The sequence below is a fragment of the Gorilla gorilla genome, chromosome 15, assembly GCF_029281585.2.
Source record: "Gorilla gorilla gorilla isolate KB3781 chromosome 15, NHGRI_mGorGor1-v2.1_pri, whole genome shotgun sequence".
In the NCBI taxonomy this organism is placed as follows: domain Eukaryota; kingdom Metazoa; phylum Chordata; class Mammalia; order Primates; family Hominidae; genus Gorilla; species Gorilla gorilla.
Genome location: NC_073239.2, coordinates 105963698 through 105978323, shown reverse-complemented (window position 1 = coordinate 105978323; position 14626 = coordinate 105963698). Strand labels below are relative to the sequence as shown.

At 47.5% G+C, this 14626-nt stretch overlaps 1 long non-coding RNA gene across 1 annotated transcript in view; it reads left to right on the top strand.

Annotated features, from left to right (window-relative positions):
• Nucleotides 1-5682: 5682 nt before the first annotated feature.
• The window catches only part of LOC129526587 (uncharacterized), a 30634-nt gene continuing 21690 nt past the window's right edge, over nt 5683-14626 (top strand). The window contains exons 1-2 of the long non-coding RNA XR_008671255.2: nt 5683-5752; nt 6369-6447. This is a non-coding gene — a long non-coding RNA (uncharacterized lncRNA). The remainder of the gene's footprint in view (nt 5753-6368; nt 6448-14626) is intronic.

The following is a 14626-nucleotide window of genomic DNA, read 5'->3' as shown; positions in this document are numbered from 1 at the left end:
GGGGCTCTCCTGGCCTGCCACAGAGCACCGAGGAGTCCTCATGGGTCCCTTCCAAAGTGTATTTTGAACCATTCTGATTCTCTTCACTGCCACTATCCCCATTCCAGTCACAGTCAGAGTCACCTCTCCAGGACAATGCACTGGCCTCCTAACATCCCTCCCTGCCTCTTACCTCCACCTCCCACCCATCACTCCACCCTCTCGTCTGGAGCCCACTCTCCAAATAGCAGGCAGCAGCATGGCCTTCCTGAACACAAGTGACTCCAGCATCACACACATCACCCTCCCCTGGTTTCCCCTTTTTCTCCTAAATCCTGCATGATGGAGCCACAGCTTCCCTCTCTGGCCCGTCCTGCCCCATCCCCTCTCCCCTGAGCGCTCACCCTTTGGCCACAGTGGCCTTTATGCAGCCCCTCAAAGTGAATACTCCTTCTTCCCAGGACCCTTACGCAGACCCTTCATTCCTAAATCTCTTGCCCTCCTTCTCTGTTCCCTCTTTAGTTTGCTGACACCATCTATTTCTCCATCTCTCAGCTTGAGTGTCACCTCAGGAAACTCAGGCTAGTTTCGGTTCCTTTTGTTATAGGTGCACATAGTGCCTTATACTCACCTTAGGGGCACCTATTACAATTGTAGCCAATTATTTGTAAAATATTTGCATAACATCCATTCCCTGCTAGATGAAAGGGCTTGTGAGAGGACATCTGGGACTTTCTTATTTCCTGCAGTGTCTCAAGGGCTTAGTGTGGCCCCTAACACAGTTTCTGGTGTGTATTGGAAGGTTAGTATTCATTGAACAAATTACGAAATGAAGGGAGAGAGGGGTGGATGATGGATAAACGGATGGGTGAATGGGACTTTCCGAGATTGGAGTTGGCTGCTGCCTTGCCAGTCATAGCGGAAGAGAGAATGCCTGTTCAGTTGGTGTCATCAGGCAAGGTGGGGGCAGGCAGGGGAGGGGGTTGACCATGGATACAGCAAGGGCAGTTGAAGGTCGCCGTGTCATTTCCCGGGAATCTGAGGTTTGCCTTTCCAAGACTTCCAGGGACACATGTCTAGAATCCCATTTCCAAAAATATTTCAAAAAGAAAAATCCACATGAGAACTTAATAGATCAGAGGGAAGGAAGTCAAACTTTGAGCATACAATCATGTTGCTGGGAAAGCCATTTAAAAATAGGTCACATTTCTGTGCTTTTGTGGCTGCTTTGGAGCCATTCTAGCCTGCCACAGCAACCTAATTGCCAAACAATATGTTGCTTTGCTGTGGGACCATCTGAAATTTAAGAAAGCAGACAAGTCTAGCAGTTTCATAAGGCTATTTTTTTAAATAAGGCAGACTCCAAAGCCTACTACCCACTAATTGGTCATGTAAATTACTACCTTCTGTATCAGTTGCAACACAAGGGAAAAAAGAACGTAATATTGTTTTCACTCCCTAGGACCTATTCAGGCGTCTTAGGCCTGTGCTGCCAATATTTTTGGTAGGAGGGTTAGGGATCAGGGCTTGAATTACTCAGCATTGGGGAAAAGCCCCATGGGGTCTTCCAAAGACTAACCTTGAGGACAGGTTCAAGGATTCATCCGTGGTTTCCCAGACTCCCTGCCGAGGTCTGGGTCTCTTCTCTGGGTAAGGGAATGCACTCTGCATTGGTTTCTCATTTGATCATACCAGGGGATATGGGTTCCATTATGCTATCAAGGTCCATTCAAAGGTTGGCTGATGGACGTGAAGAACAGAGAACGGGGACATGATATCTGCAGCCACTCCCTGCAGGACTCATGCGGACAGGGAGAATCCTATTCTAGGTTACTGAGAAGGACAGTGTGGCTGAGAGAGGTGCCCTACTCCATGTCCCCACAGCAGCCTGCAGCTCCCACCCTGCACGGTGCTCAACAGTCCCAGACGGGCAGCTCTGTCAACAAAGGGACCATATCTCCCTCATTAGAGCTGTGCCCCCATGCCTAGCACAGTGTCCAGCTTCTAGACACCAATGAATAGGTGTTTGCTGATGAAGGAAAAATACATGAAGCTTCATGGATGTAGATATGAGCTGAATGCCAATCAGAAATTTCTAATTGTTAGACCTACCCGGCGATGGAGTGGGGCTGTCTTGAAAAGTACCAGTTCAGGTAATCAGTATAAATCTGAGTGCCACTGGGGCAGCCCTAAAGCATTTGACAGCAGGAGACAGCACCACATCAGTGCTGGGTCCTTGGACTCTGGGGTCACACACACCTGGTGTGAGTCCTGGATCTGCTGCTTACGATTTCAAGGCATTTTGCCACAAAGTCTGCATCTGTAAAATGGGAGGTTGAGTCCCTCTAGAGAAAAGCCTGAGAAGGATGTGAGTGCAGGCAGTTTATTCGGGAGGTGATCCAGGGAGCAGGAGGGAAGCGGTGGTGAGAGTGAAACAGACAAGGAGGAGAAGCCCACAGAGCGGGGGCTATGAAGCCCTGCCAGCCAAGTGGGCCTGTCCCGTCGGGGGGCCTTGGAGAAATTGCGAGGAACGTGCCTGGGAATTGTCCATCTGAAGGGTGAAAGGCTTGACATGTCTCTCCCACCGCCTATCCCCATCCTTTGACGCAAACTCCTTGCTCCTCCAGGCTGCACCTACTGTGGGGATGAAGCCCCTTCCTCCGTCCTGAAATTCAAGGGCACTGGAGATGGGGAGGTGTCCATCCTGGCAACAGCTGAGGTCAGAAGAAGGTGGAGGGAATGTGGCTTGGGCACATCTGCCTTGAAGATTTCCATTGTTATAGGATGGAATGAGAGCTCCACGAGGGAGGGACTGGTCAAGACCATATAAATATATTTTGAATTAATACATAAGGACGGAATAAAATAATATTCTAAAATGCTTAATAATATACTGAAAATAAAATATCAAATGTTATTGTTATAATTATTAATTTCTCTTTATTAATAGACAGTGATGCTTTTCAAGAGGAATGGGAGTTGTTTGGGATAAATTTATAATATTTAGGCTTGTGTCTTTGCTTGGAAGATGCATTGTTTTGGAGAAGGTCAAAGTAGTTCTGGCCTTGAGCTACAGAATGAAAACTCGAGTTAGGCCAGACGTCTGGGTACACTGGAGCTTCTCTTTTGGCTTTTAGTGAAGCCACTGCCTTTAATACTCTCCGACATGTGGCTTGATAGTTTTCTGAGTTGACCTGACAGTTTTAAAGCAGGAACAATGGGAATGTGTCAGAGAGAATTACCTGACAACCCCAGATGTCCTAAAATGGTGGTCGAACTGGGGACTTATGGAAAAAAAGTGCAAAAAGTTGTGAAGATGCCCCCATGCCATCAAACTCAAACCCTACCCCAAGATGCAAAAAGAAAAAGTGGCAGAAATGTTTTTTATCCTGTAAATCCGCTCCTTGAACCATCTGAGCCAGCTTCAGCTACGTTCACAATCACATAGCTCCTGAATGAAGGTAGAGTCCCAGAACAGAAAGAAATGCAGAGGTGAGTGACAAGAGGTAAGGACTTCTTGTTTTCTTGCTAGACAAGGCCCAATGTGTAGAGCTGCTTTTTGAAAATCTTTGGTCTTGACCTGGATACATGACTAAAATAAATCTCTTCCCCACCTTGCCTTAGAGAAGAAGGCACGCGATGTCCCCTGGGGAAGCCCGTGTACCCAGGATATGATGAAAAGAGAAAACAAAAAGCAATGGCTTAGAAGGAATGGATGGGACTGCCCATAAACACCTTGGTATGGCTTCCTTAGCTTTAGAATTCCCAGATGATACAGATTCCTTCCCTCAGGGAGGGTGCCTTGGATATGAGCCCATTCTAGCAGTCACTTTCTGGTTTCTGCAATTGCCCAGCTAGTGTTTGCACACTACATGTGTCAACACCCTACTGTGTGGCCTCCCTGAAGACGGCAGATTCCAATTTTCAGGCATTTGATTTCAGGCCTGGAGAGATGGGTGCCAGAAGCCAGCTGTCTATTTTCCTGTGACGTAGGGTGTACGGTCCCAGCCACTGACCAAAACAAACACACCTGGCTCACAGTGGCAAGATGCAGCAAAAGAAGGCGTTTTAAAAATACATTCGTATGAGCTGCCTTGTCAATACTAACACATTCAGGAAGCTGAAAGTGGCTCCCGAGACGGCTATGTCAAGTCTAGCATTCAAATATTTAGTGGCTGAGTAATTACTGTAATAATTAATTTCCGTTGCTTAATCTAGCAATCAGGCATGTCACTTTACACATGGGAAAATGTTGGTCCCTGTAGGAATGTGTGTGTGTGTGTGTGTATAAAATACAGCCCAGCAATTGCTATTTAGTTAAGACGTGGAGATCAGTTTGTGGAATAAATGAGATGCTTTTAGTTTTCTTTGTAGTCATAGCTTTGGGAGAAAAGCAGAAAGGAGAATAAAGAGAACCAAAAATTAAATGCCCCAAACTTCAAATGCCATCTTTATGATAACTTTTCCAAAGTCGGGTTTGATCAAATGTTATAATTCGAAGCTTTGTAAATGAAAATCTGAAAGCAGCTGATCTTACCCAAATCCTGCCCTGGGCTTTCTAGAGCTGAACTGCTCAGTAGAAATATAACATCACTTAAAAATATACTCAAGAGAAAAATACTAATCGGATACTTTACATTCTTTTTTTCTTATGAGTCTTTGACATCTGATATCTACTTTGCACTTACAGCAGTAAGTGCAATTCAGTTAAAAATTCAGTTCCGTGGTCTTGCCACATTTCAAACGCTCAACAGAGATGTAACTAGAAGCCTCTCTATTGGCCAGTGCAGAGATACAGGACAATGGACAGATTCACCTCTGTGAAGCCTTCACTCAAACAGAGATGATGACGTTGTCATACAAGAAATTGACAATGTGGTTTTGTGTATCCAAGGATGATTTGACTCAATTTAAGCATTTATTGGGCACCTTGATAGGCTGAAGTAGGCATCACATCTTTCCCATCCTTAAACCTTCCTTTTGCGTTAATTTTTGTGTGTGTTGGTTTTTATCTTCCCAGGGTGGAGTGCATAAGGACCCAGTACATGTTGGGTGAATGCCCAGCCCCATGCGTTGGGGAATACAGAGAAAGCCTTGAGATTGACTCTGAACTTAAGGACTTGCCATCAGGAAGAAGAGGCTGTATCAACACAAAATGATCGGAGAACATCATGTTAAATATGCTGAAATGGAAGGGAGGTCAATGCCAGTTGTATTTACTAGAGATACATTCTAGGAAACAATGAGGTCCTGAAAGTCTGGCTTGGGTTTGGGCAGGGCCAGAAGCAAGTCACTGGGGAAGAGGAAATGCATTCTGGGGGCCCAGTGAGCATCCACCCTCCTCCATACTCTAAGCCTGACACAGGCCAGCATTTGTGTTGCTCTAAGGCCAGCCAAAAGTCCAAGCCATTGTGCCTCAAGGGCTACCAGATTCTCCTAATGTCTAAAAGCCTCCATTTCCCCTTTTTGTCTTTTAGACTTTCCTTTCCTCACCCCCTACTGTAGTCATCAGTGCTGTGTCCCGAGGATTTCTAGTCCCCCACCTTGTGGTAGGGTTGCACTTCCTGGTCCGCACGTGATGGGTGGGGCATGTGACTGGTTCTGACCAATGATAGAGTAGAAGTGAAGTGAGTCCTTCCGGGCCACAGCATTTAACTGTCAGTGTGGGAGCATCCAAGGCTCTTTCAAAAACTGGCTGGCTGGGCTTGGTGGGTCACTCCTGTAATCCCAGCACTTTGGGAGGCCAAGACGGGCAGAGGGCAGATCACTTGAGGTCAGGAATTCAAGGCCGGCCTGGGCAACATGGTGAAACCCTGTCTCTACTAAAAATACAAAAAAAAAAAAAAAATTAGCCGGGCATGGTGGCGGGTGCCTGCAGTCCCAGCTACTCCTGAGGCTGAGGCAGGAGAATGGCGTGAACCCAGGAGGCGGAGCTTGCAGTAAGCAGAGATTGCGCCACTGCACTCCAGCCTGGGCAACAGAGCGAGACTCCATCTCAAAATTAATAATAATAAAAATAAAAATAAAATAAAATACAAAAATTAGCCAGGTGGCGTGACGGCAGGCGCCTGTAGTCCCTGCTACCCAGCAGGCTGAGGCAGGAGAATCGCTCGAACCCAGGAGGCAGAAGTTGCAGTGAGCTGAGACTGCGCCACTGCACTCCAGCCTGGGCGACAGACAGAGACTCGGTCTCAATAATAATAATAAAAACAAACAAACAAAAACAACAACAAAAAAAAAAGAAAAGAAAAGAAAAGAAAAGAAAAGAAAGAACCGGCTTGAGGCGGTTCAAGCCAGTTCTTGAAGTAACTGCAATGATTAGAGCCTTTCTGCCCATGCAAAATGGACGTCTTGGGAGTCAGGAACAACACATCATTGTTGCTTTACAGTATCTCATTCCTGAGATGTGACCGAGCCCATCCTCGCTGATATAGCCCCTCCGTCCAGAGAGCACATACTCTTCTTGGGGTAGGTGTGTTTGGAAGAGGGTCGGGAAAGTAATGTCTCTCAACAGACATTCAGAATCAAGGATTGCCTTTCCCCTCTGCTAAGAAGAACCCCCTCCATGGTCATCAGAGATGTTAGTGGCCCCTTCCCAGAAATGGAGGCTTAGGACAAACCTACCTCAGTGCTCATGCTGCTGTTCTGCCCGTCCCAGGGAAGGCAGGCAGAGCCACTGGGAGGCAAAATGGGAAGGAGATGCAGAGACCTGTCCCAGAGAGAGAGCAAGAAGAGGACAGCGGTCTGGCCCACTGGTGGGAAGAAAACTAAAGGCTTGGAGCCAATGAGTGTCTTGATTGATTATGAACCTGCTGCCCAGACTTCCCTCTACCCTGACAGCCCTAAAGTTGCCTCCCAGGCACCCCCCCTTCCTTTGCTTCACCCCTTCCAGACTGTCCTCCAGTCTGATTTTTACCTCGACAGGTCTTGTACATTCAGTCAGCGACAGGTCTTATACACTCTCACATTCAGTTAATAAGCATGCACTGAAGGCTTGCCTCCTATGCGCTCATCTATAGGATAAATAACAGCAGGGTGTGTAGTCCTGCCCCTAAAGCGTTCCATCTGTTGGAGGGGAGAGACAAGGAAAGCTAAAATTCCTGAAATCAGTTTTATGTGCCAGGATAGATAGGCAGAGGGGTTAGAGGAGTCCTTCACCCAGCCTGAGAAGTCAAGGAGGGCGTCCCAGCAGTGGTTGAGACAACAGCTGCTGGACAGAGTTCAGGGAGAGACACTCCAGGTGAACACAGCAAGGAGAGTAAATGTGCAAAGGAATGAAGCTGAGAAAGCTGAGCTGGGCCCGTTTGGAGAGTGTGACGTGACTGGGATGAGTGGCACAGGAGGTGTGTGGGTACACAGTCAGATATGAGGCTGGAAGGGAGGGAGCATGGCCAGGTCACCAACGGCCTGGCGGTCACCGTGGCAATGGTGATGCACAGAAGCCAGCGAAGAGCTGTTGCAGAGATTTAAGTAAAGGGATCCCTGAATCAGCCTTGCATGTAGTTGGGGAGGGGAAAGAAGTTAGGTGTGATCTAGCTAGGCAGGAAGAGACTTTCTGTTTGTATTTGTGTGTTTGGGTGTTTGTTGGTGTTAAGCAGAATTCTCTGACAGCACAGGTGCTATGAAAAGACGGGCTCTGGAATAAAGCACAGAATGAGGGAGCAGGGCAGTGGATGACAGAATTTTTTTTTACAAATTGGTTTGCAATTCAATTTTGTGCACATGACTTTTTGTCTGGATGAGGGGCCAGGGAGCAGAGAGCAGGTGGGATGGTGAAGGGAGAGAACCACAAGACACACGAGCCTAAAGAGACAGAGGCCAGCTAAGGTGCAGGCACATAACTAATAAATAGCCTGAAGTGAGGAAGGCTGAAGGGCTCTGAAGATACGGACGTCCACTGTGAAATTTAAAAATGATCAGCGGCACCGCACTGCAGTGTAACCCCACTCCCAGTCCACTGCCCACCAATCCTCACCAGATGTACCTTCCCTTCTGTGTTGATATGGGTCAGAAAGAGGGAACAATCATGAAGCATGAGATGCAAAGTGGAGCCAGAGAAGTCAGGAGAAGTAAGAAATGGGGGTCTGGGGTGATAAGAATCAAGGAAGGTCCCACCACTGAGGACTTTTGGAGATGGAGCAGGGTTTCTATCCCATGTTCAATGGGGCTCAAGCCAAATTCCTTTAAAGTAATAAAGGAAATAATGAGCTCGGAGGTCAATAGCCACTTAGGCTATAATAATACTCTGGGAAAATACAAGGTAAAATATTGTCTACATTTACTTTTAAACAGTATAGATATAGGTGGTATATGTGTGTGTAAGTTAACTTTAAGTGATACACAGGGCAGGAAGGTGGAGCAATTAGTAAACATAGGAAGACCCAGGCTTCAAACATTGCTTTCCAAGACTTCCCCAGAGGGTTTGTTCATTAAGAACTATGAAAAAGATTTTTTTGTTGTTGTTGATGGTGAAATGGGTGGTGCTAATGGGTAGTGGCTAGAAAGATACACACAGGGATATCTCCATGCTTGCAAGAAAGTAGCACGGGAATCTAGTGCCCTAGGTTTACAACTGTGGTCCTATTCTCTCCTCTTCCCCCGGGATCCTCCCCACAACACACTCAACAGAGGATTCTGTTACCTGATCAGATACCCGTTAGTTGATTCTGCTATCAGAATATTGTTGCATTTGCTTCAGATGAACCTAAATGAGAATATGCTGCTGTAACAAAAGCACAAGTCCCCCAGCCGAGTACTGTATAATACAGAAGTTTAAAGAAGACGGTTTGTTTCTCTCTTAAATAAGCATCTCTAGGTGAGAGATCCTGGTTGATGGAGCAGCTCTGCTCCATGCAATGATTCAGGGATCCAGGTTCCTTCCAGCTTGTTGCCCTAGTCTGCAGGGTCAGAGCTGAATTGTGACCTCTTGTCTGCAGGGTTGTTGCCCTTGTCTGCAGGGTCAGAGCTGAATTATGAGCATTTTCCTACTTGCTGGAAGAGAAAAGAAGGAAACTCAGGAGCACTCACGAAACTCAGGAGCTTACATTTTAAGTTGAAGTACAAGTTTTAAGTTGTCTTTTAAGTCGAGTAAGCTAGGCTGTCTCCCAGAAGATCACCTGGGATTTGCATATATCCCTTCTGTTCACATCCCATTGACTCAAACTTCACTAGAGATCCACCCTGGGAGGAAGAAGGTGGCTCAACAGCATCCGCCTTAGATTCTATCACCATGACATGAAAGAGCGGGGGTTAGGGTGGTGGTGGTGGTGGTGGAGGGGAGGAGTAGATTTGGAGCACTCTGCCTCAGAACTACAAGAACAGGCTGAATCTAGTTTTTGTGTCTGCTTATTAATAGCTATTGTACGTATGACAGAATTTTTGGTCTCAGAATTGCTTTCATGATAACACACGTAATGGGGACTTGGTCACTCTCAGCATGGAGTGGTCGGCATCACCAGGAGCTTGTTAGAAATGCCAGCGTCAGGCCCACTGAGTCAGAATCTGCTCTTCAGCACATGCCCAGGCTATCCGTGGGGAATCACCATCTTCCCCATCTTTATCTGGTCTTGACTGTGTCCTCTTACATGGACAACTTTCCGTTGACTTCCATGGCTAGAAGAGCCCAGCCAGCACCTGTGAAGCTGTTTGTCAAACTGACTAGGGACCCACTAGTGAGTAGTGAGATTATTTTAGCACCCAGCACTGAAAGGTAGAAAAGACACAGTACAGAATCAAAAAAGAAAACAGAGTGCATCACACTAATTAAGGTTAAGTGTCGTTTTCAGTTCTATATAGGTGTGTGTGTGTGTGTGTGTGTGCGTGCGCGCGCGGACAGGGATGTAAACAGACATCTCACTGTAGGTCACTGTCAAAAACCGGTAAGGACTGTGAATGCCACGAAGATAGAGGCTGTGACCGAGTTTTCAGAGCTGGGACACACAGCCCTTAGGTTGAACACCGCCTCTCAACAGTGTGGCCTCCGCCAATACCGACCCTCATTTCCTATCTTGCAGAACGGATTAACTCGGACCTGCCGGGTGTTGTGGCGGCTACTGGGACCGGCTGGGAATGAATCCCTGCGGCTCCTTCCCTTCCCCTTAGTCGCGCCCCTTTCTTCTTACGGACAGGAGAGTGGACTAAATGCAGATTCCCAATTCTTCGGCCTCAGTTTCCCTAAGGATCTCATGTGAGCGTTCAGGGTCCGCGTCGGCGATGCGTCCACCAGGCACGGGTCCCGCGGGGAGGGGAATGACCTACACTTGGCCTCGCGACCCTGCGGGCGCCCGGGTTCCAGGATGAGCCCCGGGCGTGGCTGGGGAGTGCGCGCGTCCCGGCTCCACCCCACCCCGGGCACCCCTGGCCCCCAGTCTCCGCCAGCGGGCGGTGCGGCAGCGCCACCGTGTGGCCGCGCGACATCAAAGCGCCGCGCCTCTGCCCGCTGGCGGGTCCCGCGCCTCGGAGCCGGAGAGCGACTTCCCCAGAGCCAGGGCGGTGCAGGAGGGCATCTGGTCCAGGTCCCCCGACACACCTCAGGATTTTCTTGCACTCCCCCCGCCCCCCGGCGGGGCTGCCAGCGTCACCAGTTACGAGTGGAGGGAGCGGAGGCAGTGCCTCCCTGCCCTCGGTGGAGGGCGGGGCCGAGGACACCTCGGCCGGGCCAGGCCTTCCCCGCCAGTCGCATCGTCCCATTCCGAGGTCCGGGTTCTGCGTCTACTCTTGGATCCGGCAGGTGCGGGAGGAATAATGGGCAGCGCCCGAGGAGGATGCCCAGACGAACGTGGATAAAGGAGACGGGCAGCAGAGAGCTTCCCGAGCTCCTGTACCCAGGCCTTGCCTTTGGGCAACAACTGCCTCGCAGGTCCCAGAGTGGCCTCGGGTCCCCGGGTCGCGATTCCAGAAATCACCTCCGGGGGCCCAGCACGGACACGCTCCAGACCCGTGAGTTCCCCAGCGCCGTGCCGGGAGGTCAGGGGCGCTGAAAGAAGGAAGAATTCAGCCACCTCTCAGCATCCCTGTTACTTCGAGGACGCGCCTCTCCGCCAACCCCATCGCGGGCTCTTGCTCGCTGAGGCTCACCCTGGGTCAGGCACTGCGCTGACCCCCTCGGAAAAGAACCTTATGAGCATTTGACAATTTAGAGAGGAGTAAAATGAGGCAGAAGAGACTAAGTAATTTGCCAAGGTCACCGATTAATAAGTAACAGACGGGAACCCAAGTCTATCTCTCAAGCCCATCGCCGTTGGATGAGACACAGCCTTCGGGTCTCTGTTGCTTCTCCACCCCCAGCCTTCTCCGAGACGAGCTTATTTATTTATTTATTTTTATTTTTTTAGATGGAGTCTTATTCTGTCGCCGAGGCTGGAGTGCAGTGGCGCGATCTCGGCTCACTGCAACCCCCGCCTCCCAGGTTCAAGCGATTCTTCCGCTTCAGCCTCCCGAGTAGCTGGGATTACAGGCGCGCACCACCAGGCCCGGCTAATTTTTGTATTTTTAGTAGAGACGGGGTTTCACCATCTTGGGAAGGCTGGTCTTGAACCCCTGACCCCGTGACCCACCTGGCCTTTCAAAGTGTTGGGATTACAGGCGTGAGCCACCGTGCCAGGCCGAGGAGCTTTTATTGAGCGGAGTCGGGGAAGGCTGGGGATTTGGGAAGAGAACTCACATCTAACCAGAGCATGGGACTTCCCACTGCGCCCTGTGGCCGCCACGCCCAGGCAGGAGCTCCAGGCTGCATCCCTGTCTGTAAAATAGGAACGCAGGAGGGTTCCTGCCGCCTGTCTGTGACGCACGTCCCCTTCCTGCAGCCTCCCATCTTGACAATTTCAACTCTCTCACACGGAGGAAGACAGGCAGGAGAGGTTTCCATCGAGAGCCTGACTTTAATTATCCTGCGGGCTGGGAGGATTCTGGGATTGCCCATGGGGATAGTGTTCATGATTAAATCCACTTAATCTGGTGCAAGTTACTTCCAACTTTCTGAATCAGCTCTCTTGTAATTACTAATAACAGCGGATGACTTTTAAAGCACTCATCAAGTCTAAGCAGAATTCAAGATGAACAAATTTAGTGTTTACAAAAATATTGCATGTGGTAACATTAGACTCGTTGTCTATATAAGGAAATTGAAACACAGGGAAGTTAAGTAAGCACAGAGAGCCAGTGGCAAAGCCAGGAGTCACACCCAACCATCCAGGCTCCAGAGGCCCCTCTAGCCGCTATGCTGCTGATGAAGACAAGACACCCAGAGCCTCTCTCCGGGTTTTCTGGAGTGCAGAGAGAACAAAGATGCACCCTCAAGGAGACACCGTTTTTGCAACTGTTCTATCATAGTCCTCAATGTGTAGAACTAGGAGATTTTCTTCATACTGTTCAACAGAAAGAAAAAAGGAACTTAAAAAGTAACTCTCTTTTGTGCCTGTTCCTGAGAGTACTCTAAGGGAGGAAGATGTTCTCTGTGCCTAGAAGTAATAACATTTCATCATACAAAGATATATAGAGACCAGTATAAAGTCCCTGTTATCACCTCCTAAACACTTCATTCTTTTTATTCCGCATGGAAATATGCTTATGTTTTGAGAAAAGATGCCCATCTTTTTACAGCTTTTAAAACAGCAAAAGCAAAGACACCAAAATTTTGTGTATTTATGTGTCTGTCCCATAGCGTGAACGGTTAGGTTGTGTGGCAGATTGTATTTTCCAAGAGTGGCCACCACAATACATCACATTCCGTATGCTCTTCTTAAAGTGTAACTGTGACATCCGTTGAACCTGGGTGGGTCTGGGCTGACTTCTCTATATCCTCTCCCCTTGAACCTCAGTGAACTTTTGTGATCAGTTGATTGTGGCAGAAGTGATGATGAGATCATAAAAATGCCATGTGCATCTGCCTTGCTGTCTTGGGACACTTGCTCCTGGAACCCAGCCGCCATGCTGTGAGGAAGCCAAGCAGCCACATGCAGCAGCCACGAAGTAGGCGCTCTGGCCACAGTCCCAGCTTAGGTCCTAGCCAACAGCCAGCATCGATCCCCAGATATGGGAGCAAGTGCGTCCCCAGGCAATTCTGGCCTCCAGCTTTTCAGACACTCCAGCCAATGCCGTATGGAACTGAGATGAGCTGTTCCTGCCTAGCTCTGCCCAAATTGAAGATTCATGAGCAGAATAAGCAATTATTGTTGATTTAAGCCACTAAGGTTGGGAGGTTTATTACTTGGCAATAAGATGACCAGAACAGATTCTCCACATTTTTTTCACTATCGTGAACTGTTCTGCAGTGAGCTTCTTTAAGCATATTGCCTTCTGTACATACCTGATGGTTCCTCTGGGGAGACTTCTAGAAGCAGAATTGCTGAGCCACAGTATAAACCTCAAAGGGGATAGAGCAGTTAAGATGAATTAACAATATCTATGTCTAACAACATGGATCCATCTTGAAAACATGTTAACTGAAGTATATGCAAGGTATAAAATGATACCGAATAGTATTATTTATGTAAAATTCTAAGAACACTCAGAAAAAGGTTGTATTTTGTTTATGGAATCGCCCATGTATGTAGTAAAGTATGCAGACATCTAGGAGAGTGATACACACAAATGGGTAAATGTGAAGCTTTAGCAGCGTCTGTAACATTTTATTACTTAAAAACAAAAACAACAAATACCTGAAGGTCCCAAGTAAATACCGCAGTGTTGACATCTGTGAAATCTAGGAGTGGGGATATATGAATATTTTTACTTAAAATTTTAACAAATATTTATTATATATGTTTGTATTAATATTATTTATAATTATGTGACTGTTTCATTATTTAAAAATGTAAAAAAATCTCAACTCAAAATTATGATCCCAGTGATTTCTTTCTCTCGTGATTTTCTTGTTCCATATGTTTGGTCATATAACTGAATAATTGAAGCAAGACCTATGGCCTCTAATCAATTGTCTGATTATTCAATTCAAATACCTCCCCCTTTTCATTGTGCACCTTTCCTTCCCACCACACTCAAGGACTCTCCCTTCAAGAAACAATCATCACTCCTTTAACTTCCCTGCCTTTACGTGAGATAGTCCCTCTGCCTGGAGTAATAACCCCAGAGATTTGGTTTCACAGATTAGTCTCACACCTCAGGTCTCATTTGATCCTCACAAGCTCCCTGTGATAGCAACAACAGTTTCCCATGTAAGGAGTATGTTATATGTGCCCGGCATTCTGTCAAATGCTTTACATGTGTTTTCTTTTTTAAGTAGTTTCTGCTATTCTTGTCCCTTTTTTGCAGACAAAGAAAAGTTGGCTTAAATGCTTGTTGCTATTATTATTGTGGTTTTTATTTTTATTTTCCCAAGATCTTGGTGGTTGAGCAAGACTCAGCCCCAGGCCTGTTGAAAGTCCACAGGCTTGGCCATTAGGCTGTTCTGTGTACTGTGAGAAAGCTGTTTTTTGTTTGTTTGTTTTTAATTTCTCAAATTACAGATAAAGAAACAGATTTTAAGAGTGTTTCTCTCTCTGTCTGCCTGATGCATTATTAATTCTTGTAGATCCATTTGAACGTCAGCCCATTTGGGAAGCTCTCCTGCCAGTCCCTCCATCAGTGGTCCACACCACATGGCACATAAGGGTGTTTGCTCTCCTGCCTTCTCCTCCGCTGCAAGTAG